Below are 24,368 nucleotides of genomic sequence, written 5' to 3' on the forward strand. Positions count from 1 at the left end.
TTGGCCCCAGTGATGTACTGGGCCATACGCACTACCATCTGTAGTGCCTTGCGGTCGAAGGCCGAGCAGGTGCCATACCAGGCAGTGATGCAACTCGTCATACTGCAGTGGTGCAGCTGCAAAACCTTTTGAGAATCTGAGGACCCATGCCAAATCTTTTCAGTCTCCTGAGAGGGAATAGGTTTTGTCGTGCCCTATTCACAACTGTCATGTTGTGCTTGCACCATGTTAGTTTGTTGATGATGTGGACACCAAGGAACTTGAAGCTCTCAACCTGCTCCACTACAGACCTGTCAATGAGAATGGGGACGTGCTCGGTCCTTCTTTTCCTGTAGTCCACAATCATCTCCTTTGTCTTGATCACGTTGAGGAAGAGGTTGTTGTCCTGGTTCCACACAGTCAGGTCTCTGACCTCCTCCCTATAGTCTGTCTCGTCATTGTCGGTGATCAGGCCTACCACTTTTGTGTCATCAGCAAACTTAATGATGGTGCTGGAGGTGTGCCTGGCCGTGCAGTCATGAGTGAACAAGGAGTACAGCGTGGCCCTTACCAACTGGGGGCGGTCCGTCAGGAAGTCCAGGATCCAGTTGCAGAGGGAGGTGCTTATTGATGAGCTTTGAGGTCCACTATGGTGTTGAACGCTGAACTGTAGTCAATTAATAACATTCTCGCATAGGTGTTCCTTTTGTCCAGGTGGGAAAGGGCAGTGTGGAGTGCAATAGAGATTGCATCATCTGTGGATATGTTGGTGCGGTATGCAAATTGGAGTGGGTCTAGGGTTTCTGGGATAATGGTGTTGATGTGAGCCATGACCAGCCTTTCAGAGCATTTCATGGCTACAGATGTGAGTGCTATGGGTCGGTAGTCATTTAGACAGGTTGCCTTAGTGTTTTTGGGCACAGGGACTATTGTGGTCTGCTTGAAACATGCTAATATTACAGACTCAGACAGGGAGAGGTTGAAAATGTCAGTGAAGACACTTGCCAGTTGGCAAGCGCATGCTCGCATTACACGTCCTGGTAATCGGTGAGGACCTGCAGCCTTGTGAATGTTGACCTTATTTAAAGGTCTAACTCACATCGTCTGTGGAGAGCGTGATCACACAGTCGTCCGGAACAGCTGATGCTCTCATGCATGTTTCAGTGTTACTTGCCTCGAAGCGAGAATAGAAATTATTTAGCTCGTCTGGTAGGCTCGTGTCACTGGGCAGCTCTCGGCTGTGCTTCCCTTTGTAGTCTGTAATAGTTTGCAAGCCCTGCCACATCAGACGAGCATCGGAGCTGGTGTAGTATGATTCGATCTTAGTCCTGTATTGACACTTTCCTGTTTGATGGTTCGTCGGAGGGCATAGTGGGATTTCTTTTAGCTTCTGGGTTAGAGTCCAGCTTGAAAGCTCAGTGCGAATGTTGCCTGTAAACCATGGCTTCTGGTTGAGATATGTACGTACAGTCACTGTGGGGACGACGTCCTCGATGCACTTATTTATAAAGCCAGTGACTGATCCCGGAACATATTCCAGTCTGTGCTAGCAAAACAGTCCTGTAGTTTAGCATCTGCTTCACCTGACCACTTTTTTATAGACCGAGATTGCCTGCAATGACAACAAGCTCAGTCCGATGATGCTGTGACACACCGCCCAAGACCATGACGGACCCTCCACCTCCAAATCGATCCCGCTCCAGAGTACAGGCCTCAGTGTAACGCTCATTCTTTCAACGATAAATGCATAATCCAACCATCACCCCTGGTAAGACAAACCGCGACTCGTCAGTGAAGAGCACTTTTTGACAGTCCTATCTGGTCCAGCGAGGGTGGGTTTGTGCCCATAGTCGACGTTGTTGCCGGTGATGTCTGGTGAGGACTTGCCTTACAACAGGCCTACAAGCCTTCAGTCCAGCCTCTCTCAGCCTATTGCAGACAGTCTGAGCACTGATGGAGGGATTGTGCATTCTTGGTTTAACTTGGGTAGTTGTTGTTGCCATCCTGTACCTGTCCCGCAGGTGTGCTGTTCAGATGTACCGATCCTGTGCAGGTGTTGTTACACGTGGTCTGCCACTGCGAGGATGATCAGCTGTCCGTCCTGTAAATTATTAGGATTTTTACAAATTATTTGAAAGACAGGGTCCTGAAAAAGTAACATTTCTTTATTTCTGAGTTTATATGCATAGGCCCCTGCCCCTTTTCATACCAGAGGCTACTGTTCTGTTCTGCTGATGGAGTGTAAAATCCGCCAGCTGTATGTTCTTTACATCATCGTTCAGTCACAACTCGGTGAAACACAAGATATTAGTTTTTAATGTCCCGTTGGTAGCATATATAGTTGATGTTTGGAGTTTACATACACCTTAGCCAAATACATTTAAGCTCGGTTTTTCACAATTCCTGACATTTAATCCTAGTAAGAATTTCCCGTCTTAAGTCAGTTAGGATCACCACTTATTTTATCAATGTGAAATGTCAGAATAATAGTAGAGAGAATTATTTATTTCGTGTTTTTTTTTTCTTTCATCACATTCCCAATGGGTCAGAAGTTTACATATACTCAATTAGTATTTGGTAGCATTGCCTTTAAATTGTTTAAACGTTTTGGGTAGCCTTCCACAAGCTTCCCACAATAAGTTGGGTGAATTTTGTCCCATTCCACCTGACAGAGCTGGTGTAACTGAGTCAGGTTGTAGGCCTCCTTGCTCGCAAACATATTTTTCAGTTCTGCCCACACATTTTCCATAGGATTGAGGTCAGGGCTTTGTGATGGCCACTCCAATACCTTGACTTTGTTGTCCTTAAGCCATTTTTCACTGTCCATATGGAAGACCTATTTGTGACCAAGCTTTAACTTCCTGTCTGATGTCTTGAGATGTTGCTTCAATATATCCACGTAAATTTCCTCCCTCGTGACATCTATTTTGTGAAGTGCACCAGTCTCTCCTGCAGCAAAGCACCCCGACAACATGATGCTGCCACACCTGTGCTTCACGGTTGGGATGGTATTCTTCGGCTTGCAAGCCTCCCCCTTTTTCGTCCAAACATAAAGATGGTCATTATAGCCAAACAGTTCTATTTTTCTTTCATCAGACTGGAGGACTTTTCTCCAAAAAGTAGGATCTTTGTCCCCATGTGCAGTTGCAAACTGTAGTCTGGCTTTTTTATGGCGATTTTGGAGCAGTGGCTTCTTCCATGCCGAGTGGCCTTTCAGGTGATGTCGATATAGGACTTGTTTTACTGTGGATACAGATACTTTTGTTCCTGTTTCCTCCAGCATCTTCACAAGGTCCTTTGCTGTTGTTCTGGGATTGATTTGCACTTTTCGCCCCAAAGTACGTTCATCTCTAGGAGACAGAACATGCCTCCTTCCTGAGTGGTATGACGGCTGCGTGGTCCCATGGTGTTTATACTTGCGTACTATTGTTTGTACAGATGAACGTGGTACTTTCAGGCGTTTGGAAATTGCTCTCAAGTATGAACCAGACTTGTGGAGGTCGACAGTTTTTTCTGAGGTCTTGGCTGATTTTTGGGGATTTACCCATGATGTCAAGCAAAGAGGCACTGAGTTTGAAGGTAGGCCTTGAAATACATCCACAGGTACACCTGTAAATTGACTCAAATTATGTCAATTAGCCTATCAGAAGCTTCTAAAGCCATGACATAATTTTCTGGAATTTTACAAGTTGTTTAAAGGCACAGTCAACTTGGTCTATGTAAACTTCTGACCCACTGCAATAGTGATACAGTGAATTATAAGTGAAATAATCTGTCTGTAAACAATTGTTGGAAAATTGACTTGTGTCATGCACAAAGTAGATGTCCTAGCCGACTTTCCAAAACTATAGTTTGTTAACTAGAATTTTGTGGAGTGGTATGTAAACTTTTGACTTCAACTGTACATGCTTTCAGTTCGTCCCATTTATTTTCCCGCAATTTAACTTTTGCTAGCAGAATGGAAGGCAAGGTCAGATGAGCCACTCGTCACCTGATCCTCACAAGGCACCCTGATCTCTTTCCGTGAAACCTCCATTTCCTTCTCCAGCGAACCACGGGGATCTGGGCCTGGTCGGGTGTCTGTAGTATATCCCTCACGTCCAACTCATTGAAGAAGTGCTCCCCGTCGAATTTTTGTGAGTAGTTGTGAATTGTATGATTCTACTGCACTGTTGGATCTAGGAACACAAGCATTTCACTACACCCGCAATAACATCTGCTAAATATGTGTTGTGACCAATGAAATCTGATTTGATTTGAAACACATAGCACACACTCACTTTAGTGCAGTGATTCAGTATTGGAAGGTTAGTTGTCCATTATGGCCTCTCAGTTTGACCCAGTGGCCTGGACTAGCGTCATTCTGTACTGTATTGCTCAGGGGTCTTTCCTGGGATTTGGCTCCTTGCAATACAGGACCAATATATGATTCTGTCCTCACCCTCTATACCATTGTTTATTGGCTTGATTTAGCACGGCCTGCTTCAATGCAGTAAGCTGACACCCAGCGATAGCTCATGCAGGTGGTCCAGTGCTTGCCCTCTGTGGAGTTTTTACTGTAATAGAGGCACAGTCAACAGCAGAATCAACCCCTGCAACACAGTTCTTTTTGAGAAGGTGTTAACTGTGGAAGATGTTAACCCATGTTCACAGTTAGCCATTGTTATGTAAATGCCGGCAGAAAGGACCTAGGCAGAGCAGGTCCACTGAAGCCACAGCCCAGTGATACACTGGGGACAGGCTGTGAAGGTGGAAACACAAAAGTCTGAGCCTTTTGGGTGAAACACTGGAGTAAATCCTTGATGGAAATGTACCATAAGTGCACTACTTTTAACCATGGTTCATAGGGCTCTTTAGTGCCATTTGAGACACAACCTCTGTTTCTCTTTGACACCTCTCCTCTGTGGAATAGAAGACTTTCTGCTGGCTCCTGTGAGAATGACACTGATCCCCAGGCCAGAGCTCAACTCTAAAGCTCCACTTGCTCAACGTGCTGCTGCTGCATGAGAGATGGCTTGATGTGGAATGTATTAGGGGAATATTGAAGGAAGGTTCTGTACTGTACAGCATCTCATGGAGTGGCACTGTTCTGGTTGTTCTGTCTGGTACTATAATATCTGGAAATCTTGACCATATTTATAGATATATTTTTAGTGCCGAAACCCCAGCAATGAACCATGGACCAAAGTAATTTTTAAAGGAATATGATATTCTATTTAATATGAATTCTTTCCAACTCCACTTGTTGTATCCTACAGCTCATCAGTCAGGAAGAAGTGTAGTTCAATGACGAACGTGCATCATTGATTTAGCATAATCCACTGAGTTTTTAAACTACAGCGGTTTTGGTGGCTCAAACATTTTCACAATTAGCCCCCCCAATCAGAAAGGCCTTCTTCTCATCTGTGTCTGAAATAACACCCCGTTCCCTATATAGTACACTACTTTTGGCCCAGTGCAGTCAAAATTCAGTTTTTCCTGTGTTTTGTACCATGTTGTACAATTGTACAACAAATGATGAACCAAACACTGTAAAAGTGTGAAAACATTTGATCAGTGTCATTTTCTGATAGTTGCTGGTTGAAAATACAATCTACACAGGACCTTCTAATCAGCAGGTTTGCATGGGCTGGAGTTTCAGCTTGCCTGGTGACATCACCAGGTGGAATTGGTTAATAAACCAATATCAAAGTGAGTTTCAAACATCTCTGCCAATAACAGGTAGTTTTACATTCCCCCCCAGTTCCCCCTCCCCACCAGTATCACGTTTAAGACCCAGATGCAGACTGTGTCGAAGTAACAATGACACCTGAAGGAGGGTGGAGACAAGCACAAAGACAGGTGAAAAAACTATTATCGTAACGTATTTATTTGTTACCTAGAAATTATTTGGTATTCGTATTAAACAGCGGCATTGGGCCTTTAATAATATTACATTGTATATTTTGAAATCTGGCTGCAGACCCCAGGGGACTCCATGGACCCCACTTTGAGAAGTCCTGATCTAGCCTACATTAGCAAAGATCAGATGTTATAGCCCACTCCAGTAGTGGTTCATGTAAATATACTAACTCCCTTTCATCTTTGGTTCTAGCTATTCAATTTGAGCACCTGCCCTGCACGACCTGTGCCAGGGTCCATAGGGCGTTGGTCAATAGTGTACTATGTAGGGAATAGGGTGGCATTTCTTACTCACTGAACAAGCCCTGAGGCATGAGCCAAGCTCAGCCTTGCCGTCAAGATTAACCAAATTATTATTGTGTTTCTCATTTCTAGGCAAAATAAAAGGCCTTTTGTAAGATAACAGGCATCATTATTAGCAGTTGACATTTGCCCGTGTGTTTTGTAAACCTTGTGCTCACTGCTTAATTGACAGAGACATGATTATGTCAGAAAAGAATAACAAACCAAATATTTAGTAGTCGATCCAACATCGTTTTTTTTCTTCATAAAATCAAATAAAAACAGGTATAGACTAACAGTGAAATGCTTACTTATGGGCCCTTCCCAACAATACAGAGAGAAAGAAAACAGAAATAATAGAAAATAAATAACAGAAAATAATAAAAGTAATAATAAATGCACAATAAGTAATGATAACTTGTAACTTGTACACATATACACATGGGATAAAGTGACCAGGCAACAGGATAGATAATAAACAGTAGCAGCAGTGCATGTGATGAGTCAAAAAAGTTAGTGCAAAAAGGGCAAATAGTCTGGGTAGCTATTTGGTTAACTATTTAACTAACAATGTAGCAGTCTTATGGCTTGGGGATAGAAGGCATAAGACTACTAAATAGAGGTCGACCGATTATGATTTTTCAACGCTGATACCGATTATTGGAGGACCAAAAAAAAGCAGATACCGATTAATCGGCCAATTTTTATTTATTTATTTGTAATAATGACAATTACAACAATACTGAAAGACAACTTATTTTAACTTAATATAATACCTCGTTAAAAATAAATTTAGCCTCAAATAAATAATGAAACATGTTCAATTTGGTTTAAATAATGCAAAAACAAAGTGTTGGAGAAGTAAAAGTGCAATATGTGCCATGTTGCAGTTGTGTCATGTTGCTCAGAACATGAGAACATATGAAAGTTGGTGGTTCCTTTTAACATGAGAATTCAATATTCCCAGGTAAGAAGTTTTAGGTTGTAGTTATTATAGGAATTATAGGACTATTTCTCTCTTTACCATTTGTATTTCATATAACTTTGACAATTGGATGTTCGTATAGGCACTATAGTATTGCCAATGTAACAGTATAGCTTCCGTCCCTCTCCTCGCCCCTACCTGGGCTCGAACCAGGAACACATCGACAACAGCCAAACTCGAAGCAGTGTTACCCATCGCTCCACAAAAGCCGCTTGCCCTTGCAGAGCAAGCGGAATAACTACTCCAAGTCTCAGAGCGAGTGACGTTTGAAACGCTATTAGCGCGCACCCTGCTAATTAGCTAGTCATTTCACATCGGTTACACCAGCCATTAGGCTGATAGGCTTGATGTCATAAACAGCCCTGTGCTTGCGAAGAGCTGCTGGCAAAACGCACGAAAGTGCTGTTTGAATGAATGCTTACGAGCCTGCTGCTGCCTACCATCGCTCAGTCAGACTGCTCTATCAAAGATCATAGATTTAATTATAACATAACACACAGAAATACGAGCCTTTGGTCATTAAAATGTAATTTATAAAATATATATATTTAAATTTCACCTTTATTTAACCAGGTAGGCTAGTTGAGAACAAGTTCTCATTTGCAACTGCGACCTGGCCAAGATAAAGCATAGCAATTCGACACATACAACAACACAGAGTTACACATGAAATAAACCAAACATAGTCAATAATACTGTAGAACAAAAGAAAACAAAAACTCTATGTACAGTGAGTGCAAATGAGGTAAGTTAAGGAAATAAATAGGCCATGGTGGCGAAGTAATTACAATATAGCAATTAAACACTGGAATGGTAGATCGGCAGAAGATGAATGTGCAGGTAGAGATACTGGGGTGCAAAGGAGCAAAATAAATAAATAAATACCAGTATGGGGATGAGGTAGGTAGATAGATGGGCTGTTTACAGATGGGCTATGTACAGATGCAGTGATCTGTAAGCTGCTCTGACAGCTGGTTCTTAAAGCTAGTGAGGGAGATGTGAGTCTCCAGCTTCAGAGATTTTTGCAATTCGTTCCAGTCATGGGCAGCAGCGAACTGGAAGGAAAGACGACCAAAGGAGGAATTTGGCTTTGGTGGTGACCAGTGAGATATACCTGCTGAAGTGCGTGCCACGTGAGGGTGCTGCTATGGTGACCAGCGAGCTGAGATAAGGCGGGGCTTTACCTCGCAGAGACTTGTAGATAACCTGTAGCCAGTGGGTTTGGTGATGAGTATGAAGCGAGGGCCAACCAAAGAGAGCGTACAGGTCACAATGGTGGGTAGTGTATGGGGCTTTGGTGACAAAATGAATGGCACTGTGATAGACTGCATCCAGTTTGTTGAGTAGAGTGTTGGAGGCTATTTTATAGATGACATCACCGAAGTCGAGGATCAGTAGGATGGTCAGTTTTACAAGGGTATATTTGGTAGCATGAGTGAAGGATGCTTTGTTGCGATATAGGAAGCCAATTCTAGATTTGATTTTGGATTGGAGATGCTTAATGTGAGTCTGGACGGAGAGTTTACAGTCTAACCAGACACCCAGGTATTTGTAGTTGTCCACGTATTCTAAGTCAGAGCCGTCCAGAGTAGTGATGCTGGACGGGCGAGCAGGTGCGGGCAGTGATCGATTGAATAGCATGCATTTAGTTTTACTTGCGTTTAAGAGCAGTTGGAGGCCACGGAAGGAGAGTTGTATGGCATTGAAGCTCATCTGGAGGTTAGTTAACACAGTGTCCAAGGAGGGGCCAGAAGTATACAGAATGGTGTCGTCTGCGTAGAGGTGGATCAGAGAATCACCAGCAGCAAGAGCAACATCATTGATGTATACAGAAAAGAGAGTCGGCCCGAGAATTGAACCCTGTGGCACACCCATAGAGACTGTCAGAGATCCAGACAACAGGCCCTCCGATTTGACACACTGAACTCTATCAGAGAATTAGTTGGGAAACCAGGCGAGGCAATCATTTGAGGAACCAAGGCTGTCGAGTCTGCCAATAAGAATGTTGTGATTGACAGAGTCGAAAGCCTTGGCCAGGTCGATGAATACGGCTGCACAGTAATGTCTCTTATCGATGGAGTTTATGATATCGTTTAGAACCTTGAGCGTGGCTGAGGTGCACCCATGACCAGCTCTGAAACCAGATTGCATAGCGGAGAAGGTTTGGTGGGATTCGAAATGGTCAGTAATCTGTTTGTTAACTTGGCTTTCGAAGACCTTAGAAAGACAGGGCAGGATAGATATAGGTCTGTAGCAGGTCTCTAGAGTGTCACCCCCTTTGAAGAGGGGGATGACCGCGAGAGGTTGAACAGGCTAGTAATAGGGGTTGCAACAATTTGGGCAGATCATTTTAGAAAGAGAGGTCCAGATTGTCTAGCCCGGCTGATTTGTAGGGGTCCAGATTTTGCAGCTCTTTCAGAACATCAGCTATCTGGATTTGAGTAAAGGAGAAATGGTGGGGGCTTTGGCAGGTTGCTGTGGAGGGTGCCGGGCAGTTGACCGGGGTAGGGGTAGCCATGTGGAAAGCATGGCCAGCCGCAGAGAAATGCTTCTTGAAATTCTCAATTATAGTGGATTTATCGGTGGTGACAGTGTTTCCTAGCCTCAGAGCAGTGGGCAGCTGGGAGGAGGTGCTCTTATTCTCCATGGACTTTACAGTGTCCCAGAACTTTTTGCGTTAGTACTACAGGATGCAAATTTCTGTTTGAAAAAGCTTGCCTTAGCTTTTCTAACTGCCTGTGTATATTTGTTCCTAACTTCCTTGAAAAGTTGCATATCACGGGGGCTATTCGATGCTAATGCAGAACGCCACAGGATGTTTTTGTGCTGCTCAAGGGCAGACAGGTCTGGAGTGAACCAAGGACTATATTTATTCCTAGTTCTACATTTTTTGAGCGGGGCATGCTTATTTAAGATGGTGAGGAAGGCACTTTTAAAGAATAGCCAGGCATCATCTACTGACGGGATGAGGTCAATGTCATTCCAGGATACCCCGTTCAGGTCGATTAGAAAGTCCTGCTCGCAGAAGTGTTTCAGGGAGCGTTTGACAGGGATGAGGGGTGGTCGTTTGGTCGCAGCCCCATTACGGACGCAGGCAATGAGGCAGAGAGTTGAGATCTTGATTGAAAACAGCAGAGGTGTATTTGGAGGGCAAATTAGTTAGGATGACATTTATGAGGGTGCCCGTGTTTACTAATTTGGGGTTGTACCTGGTAGGTTCATTGATAATTTGTGTGAGATTGAGGGCATCAAGCTTAGTTTGTAGGATGGCCGGGGTGTTAAGCATGTCCCAGTTTAGGTCACCTAGTAGCACGAGCTTAGAAGATAGATGGGGGGGCAATCAATTCACATATGGTATCGAGGGCACAGCTGGGGGCAGAGGGAGGTCTATAGCAAGCGGCAACAGTGAGAGACTTGTTTCTGGAAAGGTGAATTTTTAGAAGTAAGAGCTCAAATTGTTTGGGCACAGACTTGAATAGTAATACAGAACTCTGCAGGCTATCTTTGCAGTAGATTGCAACACCGCCCCCTTTGGCAGTTCTATCTTGGTGGAAAACGTTATAGTTAGCAATGGAGATTTCAGGGTTTTTGGTGGTTTTCCTAAGCCAGGATTCAGACACGGCTAAGACATCTGGGTTGGCAGAGTGTGCTAAAGCAGTGAGTAAAACAAGCTTAGGGAGTAGGCTTCTAATGTTGACATGCGTGAAACCAAGGCTTTTACGTTTACAGAAGTCAACAAATGAGAGCACCTGGGGGGTGGGAGTGGAGCTAGGCACTGCAGGACCTGGATTAACCTCCACATCACCAGAGGAACAGAGGAGAAGTAGGATAAGGGTACGGCTAAAGACTATACGAACTGTCCGTCTAGCACGTTCAGAACAGAGAGTAAAAGGAGCAGGTTTCTGTGCACGATAGCATAGATTCAAGGCATAATGTACAGACAAAGGTAAGGTGGGATGTGAGTACATTGAGGTAAACGTAGGCATTGAGTAATGAAGAGAGAGATATAGTCTCTAGAGATGTTTAAACCAGGTGATGGCATCGCATATGTAGGAGGTGGAACAACATGGTTGGTTAAGGCATATTGAGCAGGGTTAGAGGCTCTACAGTGAAATAAGACAGTAATCACTAACCAGGACAGTAATGGACAAGGCATATTGATATTAGAGAGGCATGCGTAGTCAAGTGAACATATGGGTCCAGTGAGTGGTTGGGCTGGCTGGGGACACGGCGATTCAGACAGTTTGCAGGCTAACAAGCTAACAGTTAGTAGGCCGGGGCTAAACAAGCTAGCAGCTAGTAGACTGGGGCAAGCTAGCAGTTAGCAGGCCGGATTAGCAAGCAAGCAATTAGCATGGGCTAGCAGTTACAGACTGGGCATGTAAGCTAGCAGTTAGCAGGCCGGGGCCGGCAGCTAGCAGTTAGTAGACTGGGGCAAGCTAGCAGTTAGCAGGACGGGTTAGCAAGCAGTTAGCAGGGGCTAGCAGTTCGCAGACCGGGTTAGCAAGCAAGCAGTTAGCAAGGGCTAGCAGTTAGCAGACAGGGCAGGCAAGCTAGCAGTTAGCAGACCGGGCCAGGCAAGCTAGCAGCTAGCAGACCGGGTTAGCAAGCAAGCAGATAGCAGGGGCTAGAAAGTTAGCCTTTGGGGGACGTTGCGATGGGGGTAAGTCTGTTTTTGCCTCTACGTGCGGTGAAGTCGATAGACCAGTCGTGTAATTAGTAGGGTTCCAAGTAGCTAGCAGGCCTAGCTGGTTAGCATAATGGGCCTTCAGCGGGCGTCGCGCCTGAGGGGCCTGTTGGAGTCCTCGGGCAGATTATGTCGGTATTCCAGTCGTAGGGGATTTGCGGCGTTCCATGCCCCGGCTGTAGAAGGGGTCCGAATATTGTAGCCCAGGCGTATACTTCGGTGGTAGCACAGGAGCCCTGGCAGGGCTAGCTTCAAGCTAATCCGTACTTGCTCTGGGATGGAAACGCTAGCCAGGGGTAGTCATCCGGGATTGCGGTTAGCTAGTTGTGAAGTGTTCAGTTTGCGGTAGGAATCCGGGGATAAAAATAACAGGTCCGTTATGCTCTGGTTAGAGTCACGTTGTTCGAACTGACGAGAGCTTTCCGAGCTGAAGGTTAGCTGATGACCGTTGGCAATGGTTTGCTGACTGGTAGCTGGTTGTTAGCTGGCTAGCTTCAGGTGAGGGATTCCGGATCCGAAGTAAATATAAATACTTTAGGGAAAAAAAGCAGATCCATGCCACATTGGGTGATGCCGGTTGCAGGAGAGCATTTAGATGTGGAGGTTTAGCAAAATATTTGAAAGGATATGCGAGGGAAAATATGTAAAACGATATATACAAGGGACACGACAGGACAAAGACGTCTGACTGCTACGCCATCTTGGAAATGTTATGGTTGAATCCGGAAACTATCATTTCGAAAACGTTTATTTTTTCAGTGAAATACAGAACCGTTCGGTATTTTATCTAACAGGGGGCATCCCTAAATCTAAATATTCTTGTTACATTGCACAACATTCAATGCTATCTTGTTATGGCTGCAATCTCGGTAACGGGATCGATATGACAACTACCAGTGAAAATAGAGGGCGCCAAATTCAAACCACAGAAATCTCATAATTACAATTCCTAAAACATACATGTGTCTTATATCATTTTAAAGCTATTCTCGTTGTTAATCCCACCAAAGTGTCCGATTTCAAATAGGCTTTTCAGCGAAAGCACTACAAACAATTACGTTAGGTCTCCACCAAACCACAATAAGCACAGCCATTTTCCACCAAATTATAGCATTCACAAAAAGCATAAATAAAGATAAAATGAATCACTAACCTTGAATTATCTTCATAAAATGACACTCATAGGACTTAATCTTACACAATACATGCATGTTTTGTTTGATAAAGTTAATATTTATATAAAAAAATCTTAGTTTACATTGGCGCGTTAGATTCACTAGTTCCAAAAACATCAAGTGATTTTTCATAGCCACATCGTTTCAACAGAAATACTCATCATAAATGTAGATGATAATACAAGTTATACACATGGAATTATAGATATAGAAATCCTAGGTCCACAATAAATGCTTGATTTGTTCAAAAATGTCTGTTATTTATGTCCAATCAGCTACTTTGGTTAGCACGTTTGGTAAACAATTCCAAAGTCACAAAGCGCGTCCACTATAACGTGACGAAATGTCCAAAAGTTCCGTAACAGTCAATAGAAACATGTCAAACGATGTACTGAATCAATCTTTAAAATGTGGTTTACATATATCTTGAATAACGTTCCAACCAGAGAATTAGAATTACTTCAGATGAGCGGTGGAACGCAAGTCCTTCCCCTGTGAACGCGCCTGGTGAAAGCATGGTCCACTCATGGCTGTGGTGACTATTTCCTGTGTCAATCGACCCCCCTTCACATTAGAGTCATCAGACAAAGTTCTATTGACTGCTGACATCTAGTGGAAGGCGTAGGAAGTGAAACTCATCCATATCTCGCTGTAATTTCAATGAGACCTTGGTTGAAAATCTGCCACCCCCAGAAAAAAAAGGGAGTGGAATTTCTCAGGTTTTTGCCTGCTATATTAGTTCTGTTATACTCACAGACATAATTCAAACAGTTTTAGAAACTTCAGAGTGTGTTCTATTCAATACTAATAATAATATGCAAATATTAGCAACTATGACTAAGGAGCAGGCCGTTTGATATGGGCACCTTTCATCCAAGCTACTCAATACTGCCCCTTGACTGAGGAGCAGGCCGTTTGATATGGGCACCTTTCATCCAAGCTACTCAATACTGCCCCTGCAGCCATAAGAAGTTATGTCATAATTACGTAAAATTCTGGCAAATTTGTTCGCAATGAGCCAGGCTGCCTAAACTGTTGCATATACCTTGACTCTGCGTGCAATGAACGCAAGAGAAGTGACACAATTTCACCTGGTTAATATTGCCTGCTAACCTGGATTTCATTTAACTAAATATGCAGGTTTAAAAATATATACTTCTGTGTATTGATTTTAAGAAAGTCATTGGTGTTCATGGTTAGGTACAGTAGTCCAACGTTTGTGCTTTTTTGCAAATGCGCTTTTGTTTAATCATCCCCCAGCGTTGCATCGATTATTTGCAACACAGGACACGCTAGATAAACTAGTAATATCATCAACCATGTGTAGTTATAACTAGTGATTATGATTGATTGATTGTTTTTTATAAGATAAGTTTAATGCTAGCTAGCAACTTACCTTGGCTTCTACTGCATTCGTGTAACAGGCAGTCTCCTTGTGTAGTGCAAAGAGAGGCAGGTGGTTATAGCATTGGACTAGTTAACTGTAAGGTTGCAAGATTGGATCCCCGAGCTGACAAGGTGAAAATCTGTCGTTCTGCCCCTGAACAAGGCAGTTAACCCACCGTTCCTAGGCCATCATTGAAAATAAGAATGTTTTCTTAACTGACGTGCCTAGTTAAATAAAGGTATAAAAAAAATACGAATAAAAAAAATAATCGACAAAATCGGTGCCCAAAAATACCAATGTCCGATTGTTATGAAAACTTGAAATCGGCCCCAATTAATCGGCCATTCTGATTAATCGGTCGACCTCTACTACTAAATAGTTAGTCCGTGTAGCTATTTGGTTAACTATTTAACTATCTGCATTTAACTTTTTTGACTGATCATATATGCTGCTGCTACTATTTCTTTATTCAAATCAAAGTCTATTTAACTGCTGTCGTGACAACACAACTAAGAGAATAACCTAACCTAAAAATAAAACACTGTTATTAATAGAAACATTTTCTTGAAACATTTGTAGTATTATCAGACGCCTCGCCCCCAGTTACCATGTTATTTTTTACTTGAAAAAGATGGCCAACACTAGTCACAATGTACATGTTTTGTCCATCAAGCCTTCGACAGCCATGTTATTAATGCCATAGAACTGCCCCTTGATTCTAATGATAATTTAATGAGCGATAGTATGATAATTATTTGACCAGGCTCCTCTCCTCCTTGTCCTTCTCTCTCTCCTCCTTTCTCCTCATCTCTCTCCTTTCCTCACTCTATTCCTATCCTCCTCTCCATAGGTGTCTAGGGTTAGTCCACGGCCATGCCTCCCACATCATCTGGCCGCCAAATCGGTGCAGAGGATCTAGCCGTCCCTCCCTCCAGAGCAGAGACCCCTGCTGAACTGGCACGTGGACACAACAGAGGTGGAGGAAGACTGAGGAGAGGCTTACTCATGGCCATATATATACTGTACCTACCTACACACTTTCTCTATTTCTGTCATACATGTGAACATGTCATAGTCCATTCATAGCCAAATCTTTTAAGTCTCCTGAAAGGAAAAATATGTTGTCGTGCCCACACCACGAGAGTCTTGGTGTCTTTGGACCATGATATTTTGTTGGTGATATGGACACCAAGGAACTTGAAACTCTCGACCTACTCCACTACAGCCCCGTTGATGTGAATGGGGGCGTGTTCGGCCTTCCTATTCCTGTAGTCCACAATCAATTCCTTTGTCTTGTGCTAGGTCTCTGACCTACTCCCTATAGGCTGTCTCATCATTGTCGGTGATCAGGCCTAACACTGTTGTGTCGTCAGCAAACTTAAAGATAGTGTTTGAGTTGTGCTTGGCCATGCAGTCATGGGTGAACAGGGAGTACAGGAGGGGACTAATCATGCACCCCTGAGGGGCCCCCGTGTTTTTTTATTTTTTAAAATTTTATTTCACCTTTATTTAACCAGGTAGGCTAGTTGAGAACAAGTTCTCATTTGCAACTGCGACCTGGCCAAGATAAAGCATAGCAGTGTGAACAGACAACACATAGTTACACATGGAGTAAACAATTAACAAGTCAATAACACAGTAGAAAAAAAAGAGAAAAAAAGAAAAAAAAAGAGATTCTATATACATTGTGTGCAAAAGGCATGAGGAGGTAGGCGAATGATTACAATTTTGCAGATTAACACTGGAGTGATAAATGATCAGATGGTCATGTACAGGTAGAGATATTGGTGTGCAAAAGAGCAGAAAAGTAAATAAATAAAAACAGTATGGGGATGAGGTAGGTAAAAATGGGTGGGCTATTTACCGATAGACTATGTACAGCTGCAGCGATCGGTTAGCTGCTCAGATAGCAGATGTTTGAAGTTGGTGAGGGAGATAAAAGTCTCCAACTTCAGCGATTTTTGCAATTCGTTCCAGTCACAGGCAGCAGAGAACTGGAACGAAAGGCGGCCAAATGAGGTGTTGGCTTTAGGGATGATCAGTGAGATACACCTGCTGGAGCGCGTGCTACGGATGGGTGTTGCCATCGTGACCAGTGAACTGAGATAAGGCGGAGCTTTACCTAGCATGGACTGTTGTCCTGTGTTGAGGATTAGCGTGGCAGATGTGTTGGTGCCTACCCTTACCACCTGGGGGCGGCCCGTCAGGAATTCCAGGATCCAGTTGCAGAGGGAGGTGTTTAGTCCCAGGGTCCTTAGCTTAGTGATGAGCTTTGTGGACACTATGGTGTTGAACGCTGAGCTGTTGTCAATGAACAGCATTCTCATATAGGTGTTCCCTGTGGCCTTGTGAATGTTGACCTGTTTAAAGGTCTTGACCACATCAGCTACGGAGAGCATGATCACACAGCCGTCCGGAATAGCTGGTTCTCTCATGCATGCATCAGTTTTGCTTTTCTCGAAGTGAGCATAAAAGGCATTTAGCTCATCTGGGAGGCTTGCGTCACTGGGCAGCTTGCGGTTGGGTTTCCCTTTGTAGTCCGTAATAGTCTACCACACCCTGCCACATCAGACGAGTGTCAGAGCCAGTGTAGTAGGATTCAATCTTAGTCCTGTACTGACTCTTTTCCTGTTTGATGGGTCGTCTGATGGCATAGCGGGATTTCTTATAAGCGTCTGGATTAGTTTCCCGCTCCTTGAAAGCAGCAGCTCTAGCCTTCAGCTCAGTGTGGATGTTGCCTGTTGCTTCTGGTTGGGATATGTACGTATGGTCACTGTGGGGATGACATCGTCATATGCACTTATTGATGAAGCCAGTGACTGCGGTGGTACACTCCTCAATGTCATTGGATGAATCCCAGAACATATTCCAGTCTGTGCTAGCAAAACAGTCCTGTAGCGTAGCATCCTCGTCATCTGACCACCTCCGTATTGAGCGAGTCACTTGTAATTCCTGCTTTCATTTTTGCTTGTAAGCAGGAATCAGGAGGATAGAATTATGGTCAGATTTGCCAAATGGAGGGCGAGGGAGAGCTTTGTATGCACTTCTGTGTGTGGAATAAAGGTGAGATTTTTTCCTTTGGTTGTACATGTGACATGCTGGTAGAAGTTAGGTAAAACTGATTTAAGTTTGCCTGCATTAAAGTCCACGGCCACTAAGGGCACCGCTTCTGGATGAGCATTTTCTTGTTTTCTTATGGCCTAATACAGCTCTTTGAGTGCGGTCTTAGTGCCAGCATCGGTTTGTGGTGGTAAATAGACAGCTATGAGAAGTATAGATGAAAACTATCTTGGTAGATAGTGTGTACACAGCTTATCATGAGATACTCTACCTTAGGCGAGCAATACCTCAAGACTTCCTTAATATTAGACATCGCGAACCAGCTGTTATTGACAAATAGACACACACCCCCACCCCTCGTCTTACCAGACGTAGCTGTTCTGTCCTGCCAATTCACGGAAAACCCAGCCAACTGTATATTATCCGTGTTGTCGTTTAGCCACGACTCTGGAAACATAAGATATTACAGTTTTAATGTCCCGTTGGTAGGATAGTCTCGAATGGTGATCATTCAGTTTTTTATCCAGTGATTGCATGTTGGCCAATAGAATGGATGGTAGAGGAGGGTTACCCACTCGCCGACGAAGTCTCACAAAGCACCCCGATCTCCGCCTCCTGTATTTCCCTCTTTCCTTCACACTAATGACGGTAATTTGGGCCTGGTCTCGGAGAAGCAGTATATCCTTCACGTTGGACTCATTAAAGAAAAAATCTTTGTCCAGTTCGAGGTCAGTAATCGCTGTTCCAGAAGCTCTTTTGGGTCATAAGAGACGGTAGCAGCAACATTATGTACAAAATAAGTTACAAACAATGCGAAAAAACACAAAAAAATAGCACAATTGGTTAGGAACCCATAAAATGGCAGCCATCTGCTCCGGCACCATTATGTACATACTTAGTGCAATTCGAGAGGAAGTTCATAGTGTTTAAGTGTATCCTGTGACATGCATTAATAACAACAACAACCTGAAATTTTGTATAAATTTGTGTTCGTTTTTGTTTCATTTCCAACATACCAGTAAATCTTAAAGGTACACTCAACAAGATGACATCATCATAAACAAAGGAGCGACTTCCTACTTACAGACAACATCAACATCAACAAATTGTGTATTGACAGATTTGAATTATGTCATTGTTGTTGGCTGCTGTAGGTAGGAAGTCAAATGTCAAATTGCGGAGAGTACCTTTAATTAACCTTTAATGTTACAATGCTGTTGTGCTGACATAATGAAAGTGTTTACTGCCAAGAGAGATCTTCCACTGCTTGTGAGTACACTCATAGAAAAAAAGGTGCTATCTTTAACCTAAAAGGATTCTTCATCTGTCCTTATAGGAGAACCTGTTGAAGAACCCTTTTTGGTTCCAGGTAGAACCCTTTCTCTAGAGTTCTCCTATGGGGACAGTCAAAGAACCCTTTTTTCTAAGAGCGTAGGCTATGTTTTATTATTATTATAGTCTTTCTTCTGAAACCCCAGATCCACGTTCAGTCCCTACATGACATATTTGTTTGAACTCATAATTTGACGTCAATAGACTGCATTTTGGAGCCAGATTTACATAAAACCGATTGATGAACTCTTCTACTAGCAAATTTAGCAAATGTAGCTAAATGGTTGTTGTTGACTTTGCGATGGGAACAGCATGAGGCATGAGACTGGCTCATAGAAGAAAGTCTCATTGCAGGTGTCTTCGGCCCTCACACTGAGTCAACACACACAGCTGTGATGATAAAATATGCATAATTACTCAACAGAGAACCATCTTTAAATAGTCTGAAATGGAATACTGTAAGATTTCCAGTCCCAAGATCATAAATTCCTGTAAATCCATGCAAACACAAGTATCTGTATGCACACCAATGGCATAGCAATTTGTCCCAATGCTTCTTTTTAATAATAAATACATTTGAGTTGATTCTACCATATTTCATTATATTACCTAAGAAGCATGAATATCCAACATAGTGTTTGTACTACAGACTGACGACTTTAAGCACCTTTGAACTGTTGAGTTATTACTTGCCTTTACCATGCTTACAAAAAGCTGAAAAGGCTGGCCTCTACATAATCTTATATTTCGTTACCTTGCCAACACACCATGCATGCTGTAGCTGCTACCATACTCTGGTCCTCTTGGTGAGAAATGCCCTTATTTAGGCTGCTAGGATACTTGGGTCCTCTTGGTGAGAAATGCCCTTATTTAAGCACACAACCAACTGACTCAGGAAATAATCTTTAGAAAAACACCTTCTGCTCTGCTGTCACTGGAGAGAGAGAGACAAAGACAGAGAGACGGAGACAGCAAGACAGAGAGAGAGAGACGAGACAGAGAAAAAGAGGCCTCCACCTTTCATTCAGAATAGTTTTTTTCCACAATTTATGGTCTGTTCAGGATGTGTTGTCTCACTGACAAATACATTAAATCATACGCAGTGAGATTTTATGCATGAAGTGATTTAATAATTCTGACAGAATGGTATATCCTGAGATAATAGGAGCATCAGTCAGCCATATGTCAGTATGATGTCTAACCCCCAAGGACAGTTCATTTCTGCTGCTTATTAGTATGTTATTGCTGACCGATGTTGTGTCTATCTTCACTGTTCCTTCGTCCCCTGAGGGTTGCATTACAATACAATATTGTATAACTACAATAGTATTACCTTACACCAATGTGCCACAGCCAATCTTAAAGTGAGAATACCTTGAGAACAATAACAAAGAGATGAGTCATTGCTAAACTCTGAATGTTACAATGAGCAGAGGGGAATAAAAACCAATCATTGAAGAAACAACTCTTTAATGTGTTCATACATATTCCAATCGTTTTTAGCCTGGTATTGTCCCTTGTCGGTTTTACCTACTCTGTAATGAAATCTTGAGGCAGTCAGTGACGCGCCATGTCTCATTTGACGGTTTGATTGCTCCTCTCTTAGATACGGTCTTGACCAGCTTGAAATGCAATTATGCTAATCGGAGAGCGTCCAGGGTCACTCCAGCACTTTGGAGCTCATACCTTGCCTCAGAATGCCCCCCCCCTACACCCCAAAGGCTTTAAGCCACACTCGATTTTGATTTTGATTTGATTTTGATTTGATTTGATTTGAAGATTATCAAGAGGCATATCCTCTGGCCCTGTAATAGATTTTAAACAGTGAGTGGCTCCTGTATGTAGAGGAGCGCAGGGAATTAACCCTCCTTCAACTGAGGTCACACCACCACCATACTGTACATGGTACAGTAGGAGGCTAGGAGCAGAACAATTTGTCTCTTTTACTTTAAATTAACCTTGGCGTGGTGGTTTGTGCTCCTGGTCCACAAGGCTCAAAGCAGCAGGAGCAACCAGTCCTTTATTGTAATAAAAGGCTGTGGGAGAAACCGGCGCTTTAAGTCATGTTTGACCCCTAACAAGTGGTCTAACTCCTCAAGATGAGTAGGAGTGTTTGCTGTGGGATATTAATACTGTATTGTGTATGGTGCTACAGTGTGGTGAGCAAAGCAGAGCGGAGCAAGGTTTTACTGCTAACCTGCAAAGCATTACATGGGCTTGCTCCTACTTATCTTTCTTATTTGGTCCTGCCGTACATACCTACACATACGCTACCGTCACAAGACGCAGGCCTCCTTATTGTCCCTAGAATTTCTAAGCAAACAGCTGGAGGCAGGGCTTTCTCCTATAGAGCTCCATTTTATGGAATGGTCTGCCTATCCATGTGAGAGACGCAGACTCTGTCTCTTCAGTAGGTCCTATGATTGAGTGTAGTCTGGCCCACGAATGTGAAGGTGAACGGAAAGGCGCTGGAGCAACAAACTGCCCTTGCTGTCTCTGCCTTGTCGGTTCCCCTCTCTCCACTGGGATTCTCTGCCTCTAACCCTATTACAGGGGCTGAGTCACTGGCTTACTGGTGCTCTTCCATGCCATCCCTAGGAGGGGTGCGTCACTTGAGTGGGTTGAGTCACTGATGCGATCTTCCTGTCCGGGTTGCCCCCCCAGTTTGGCCCTGTCCGGGGTATCGTCGGGTGGGGCCACAGTGTCTCCCGACCCCTCCTCTCTCAGCCTCCAGTATTGATGCTGCAATGGTTTATGTTTCGGGGGGCTAGGATCAGTCTGTTATATCTGGAGTCTTTCTCCTGTCTTATCTGGTGTCCTTTGTGAATTTAATTATGCTCTCTAATGATCTATTTTTCTTTCTTTCTCTCAGAGGACCTGAGCCCTAGGACCATGCCTCAGGACTACCTGGCCTGAATGTCTCCTTGCTGTCCCCAGTCCACCTGGTCGTGCTGCTGCTCCAGTTTCAACTGTTCTGTCTGCTGCTATGGAACCCTGACCTGTTCACCAGACGTGCTACCTGTCCCAGACCTGCTGTTTTCAATTCTCTAGAGACAGCAGGAGCGGTAGAAATACTCTGAATGATCAGCCAACTCTGAATGAAAAGCCAACTGACATTTACTCCTGAGGTGCAGACCTGTTGCACCCTATATAAATGTATTTATATAGCCCTTCGTACATCATCTGATATCTCAAAGTGCTGTACAGAAACCCAGCCTAAAATCCCAAACAGCAAGCAATGCAGGTGTAGAAGCACAGTGGCTAGGAAAAACTCCCTAGAAAGGCCAAAACCTAGGAAGAAACCTAGAGAGGAACCAGGCTATGAGGGGTGGCCAGTCCTCTTCTGGCTGTGCCGGGTGGAGATTATAACAGAACATGGCCAAGTTGTTCAAATGTTCATAAATCACCAGCATGATTTAGCACACTAGAGGTCTATCTATGTCCCCTACGCCTCCAGTATTTGCCTCTACCGCTGACTCTACTCAGGAGGAGTGTTCTTTAGGCCTGTTAAAATGGATATCTTCCATTTTGAAAAGCTAGAGTTGGATATGGCACCAAGACTTTGCTCTCGGACATGGCTGATGCTGGTTCGGCAGTGAGACTTCAGTCAGAGTTCTCACTGGAGATGGGTGGAAAGAAGGACATTTGCTCTAGGAGTCATATAAGTCCTATATAAAGGAATCATGTAGTCTGGAAAGGTTTCTGTGTCAGAAGATAACCAATAACACAGAATAATAACTAACAAGCTGTATTTTGAAAAGGTTAAGCCAGGCCTTTGTTTTCTTCTTAAAGCTTCTGGCAATATCTAAGCCTCTATACGTGCCATGCTGAAGCTTTTTATCAATCCATTTTAGCACCAAGAGAGCACCATGTCCAGCGCTTTTCACTGACAATGACAATAATATTGGTTTAGCGAGATAACTGATGAGGACTCCTTTTTGCATATTTAAAGTTGCATGATGATAAAGGTTTTTTGAAGCCTTGGACAGAAATTAAAGTTCACTATCTGCAGGCGACATCCTCGTCTGGAAAGATAATGGAAATGAAAATGGAAAAAAAGTAGGCCTTGCTATGTTTTGAGAGTTTAATACTGTAACGATAACATTAATGGCAGTATTACCAGGCATGTTGAATTAAGCTTCAATAGATCTATATACTCTCCATAAGCCACAACCTTGAATACATATCCTCAATAATTTATCAAGAAATTAGCTTTTAATATATTTGTCATGTAAAGTTAACCTAATGATGTAATATTTAAAGATAATGATGTATGTATTATTAGATATTAAAACACAGTATTATCATCACATTATAGCTTGTTGACAAACTGATATTTGAGGATGAGATTGCCAATTCTCGAAAATGCTGTGGGGTTCCAGAATTCTAAATTCCACATGGAAGCACCCTCCATGATGTCCTCTCCACCTATGACGGGTTCTACAGCATGCTTTGTCTCTCTTGAATGAGAGCACCAATACAACAGGCTGTGAGTGTAGCACATCGTCCTTGAGCTACTTAGCAGTTGTACAGTAGACTACTTTAACGAGTTATCATTTGGCTTCATGTTGACACTATCTCCCAAATTCTTGCAGCAAAGAATTACTTTCACAGGTGATGGTTCAGGAGATTTAAAAAGATGTGGTGTGTCCCTGCCCTGTCATTTTACTGAAAGCATTAACTGAAATGTAATTGAGATTGGCTGTTGAATTACTCTGTATTGGAGCCATGTACAACTGAGGTAAAACGGATTTCAAACTCAATGCAGTGTTACCAAATCATAGTGGCAAAAAGCCTTATTGAACTTCTTCTGTAGCAGAGGAAGCATTTTTTTGGCCCCTTTATTGTGCTGGCAGTTGTGATAAATGGTGAAATAATCCTTTATGGAAGATGTATGAGTATAACTATTTTATTATTATAAATCAATTATAATGAGTTCTTAATCTCCCCTACAATACAAGTGACAACCATTTCTCAAACATAAATGACAATAACACGTCACTATCCGTGAGAGAAGGTTGTGATCTTTAATTAGGTATAACATGGCTGGTGTAGGTACATGCAATTGGACAAAGGCTTCATGGAGCAAATTAGAGATAATTAGATACCTGTATTGACATTAATGACGTTTATTATGCTCCAGGTGCCCTACAATGAATATATTTCCATGAACCCTTGCCTTCACACCTATTCCTTCATTGTATAACATTGTTTTGACACTGTTAAAGAGCTGTCAAAGTCCTATTAATGAGAACTTTGGCTCAAATATGTCAGTTCCAGAAGTTCACCTTCACTCTCTTGTTCCTTTTCTCTCCTTCAGGAAGGTCAGACAGAACAGGACACCATGGTAGAATAAAGCCAGTAGGCTCTAATGTACGTCATGAAACACAGGTCAATACAGATTTCCTCAAGAGCCTGTGATAAGTTCAATGGCCATTGAACACAGATCAGCAGGGACATCCTGCGGAGTTATTGTGCACCTGAGGATGGTCTAATGGAGATGGCTAGGGTCTCACCATCAATACTTTCTAATAGGATGACTAGAGATGGGTCAACCAAGGAGGCCCATTTTGGATTTGA

The 24,368-nt window shown here is 43.0% G+C and overlaps 1 pseudogene; it reads left to right on the plus strand.

Annotated features, from left to right (window-relative positions):
- Positions 1-15,531, plus strand: part of LOC112219141 — a 228,866-nt pseudogene extending 213,335 nt beyond the window's left edge.
- The last annotated feature ends 8,837 nt before the right edge of the window (positions 15,532-24,368 follow it).

The sequence above is a fragment of the Oncorhynchus tshawytscha genome, linkage group LG19 (genome assembly GCF_018296145.1).
Source record: "Oncorhynchus tshawytscha isolate Ot180627B linkage group LG19, Otsh_v2.0, whole genome shotgun sequence".
Classification (NCBI taxonomy): domain Eukaryota; kingdom Metazoa; phylum Chordata; class Actinopteri; order Salmoniformes; family Salmonidae; genus Oncorhynchus; species Oncorhynchus tshawytscha.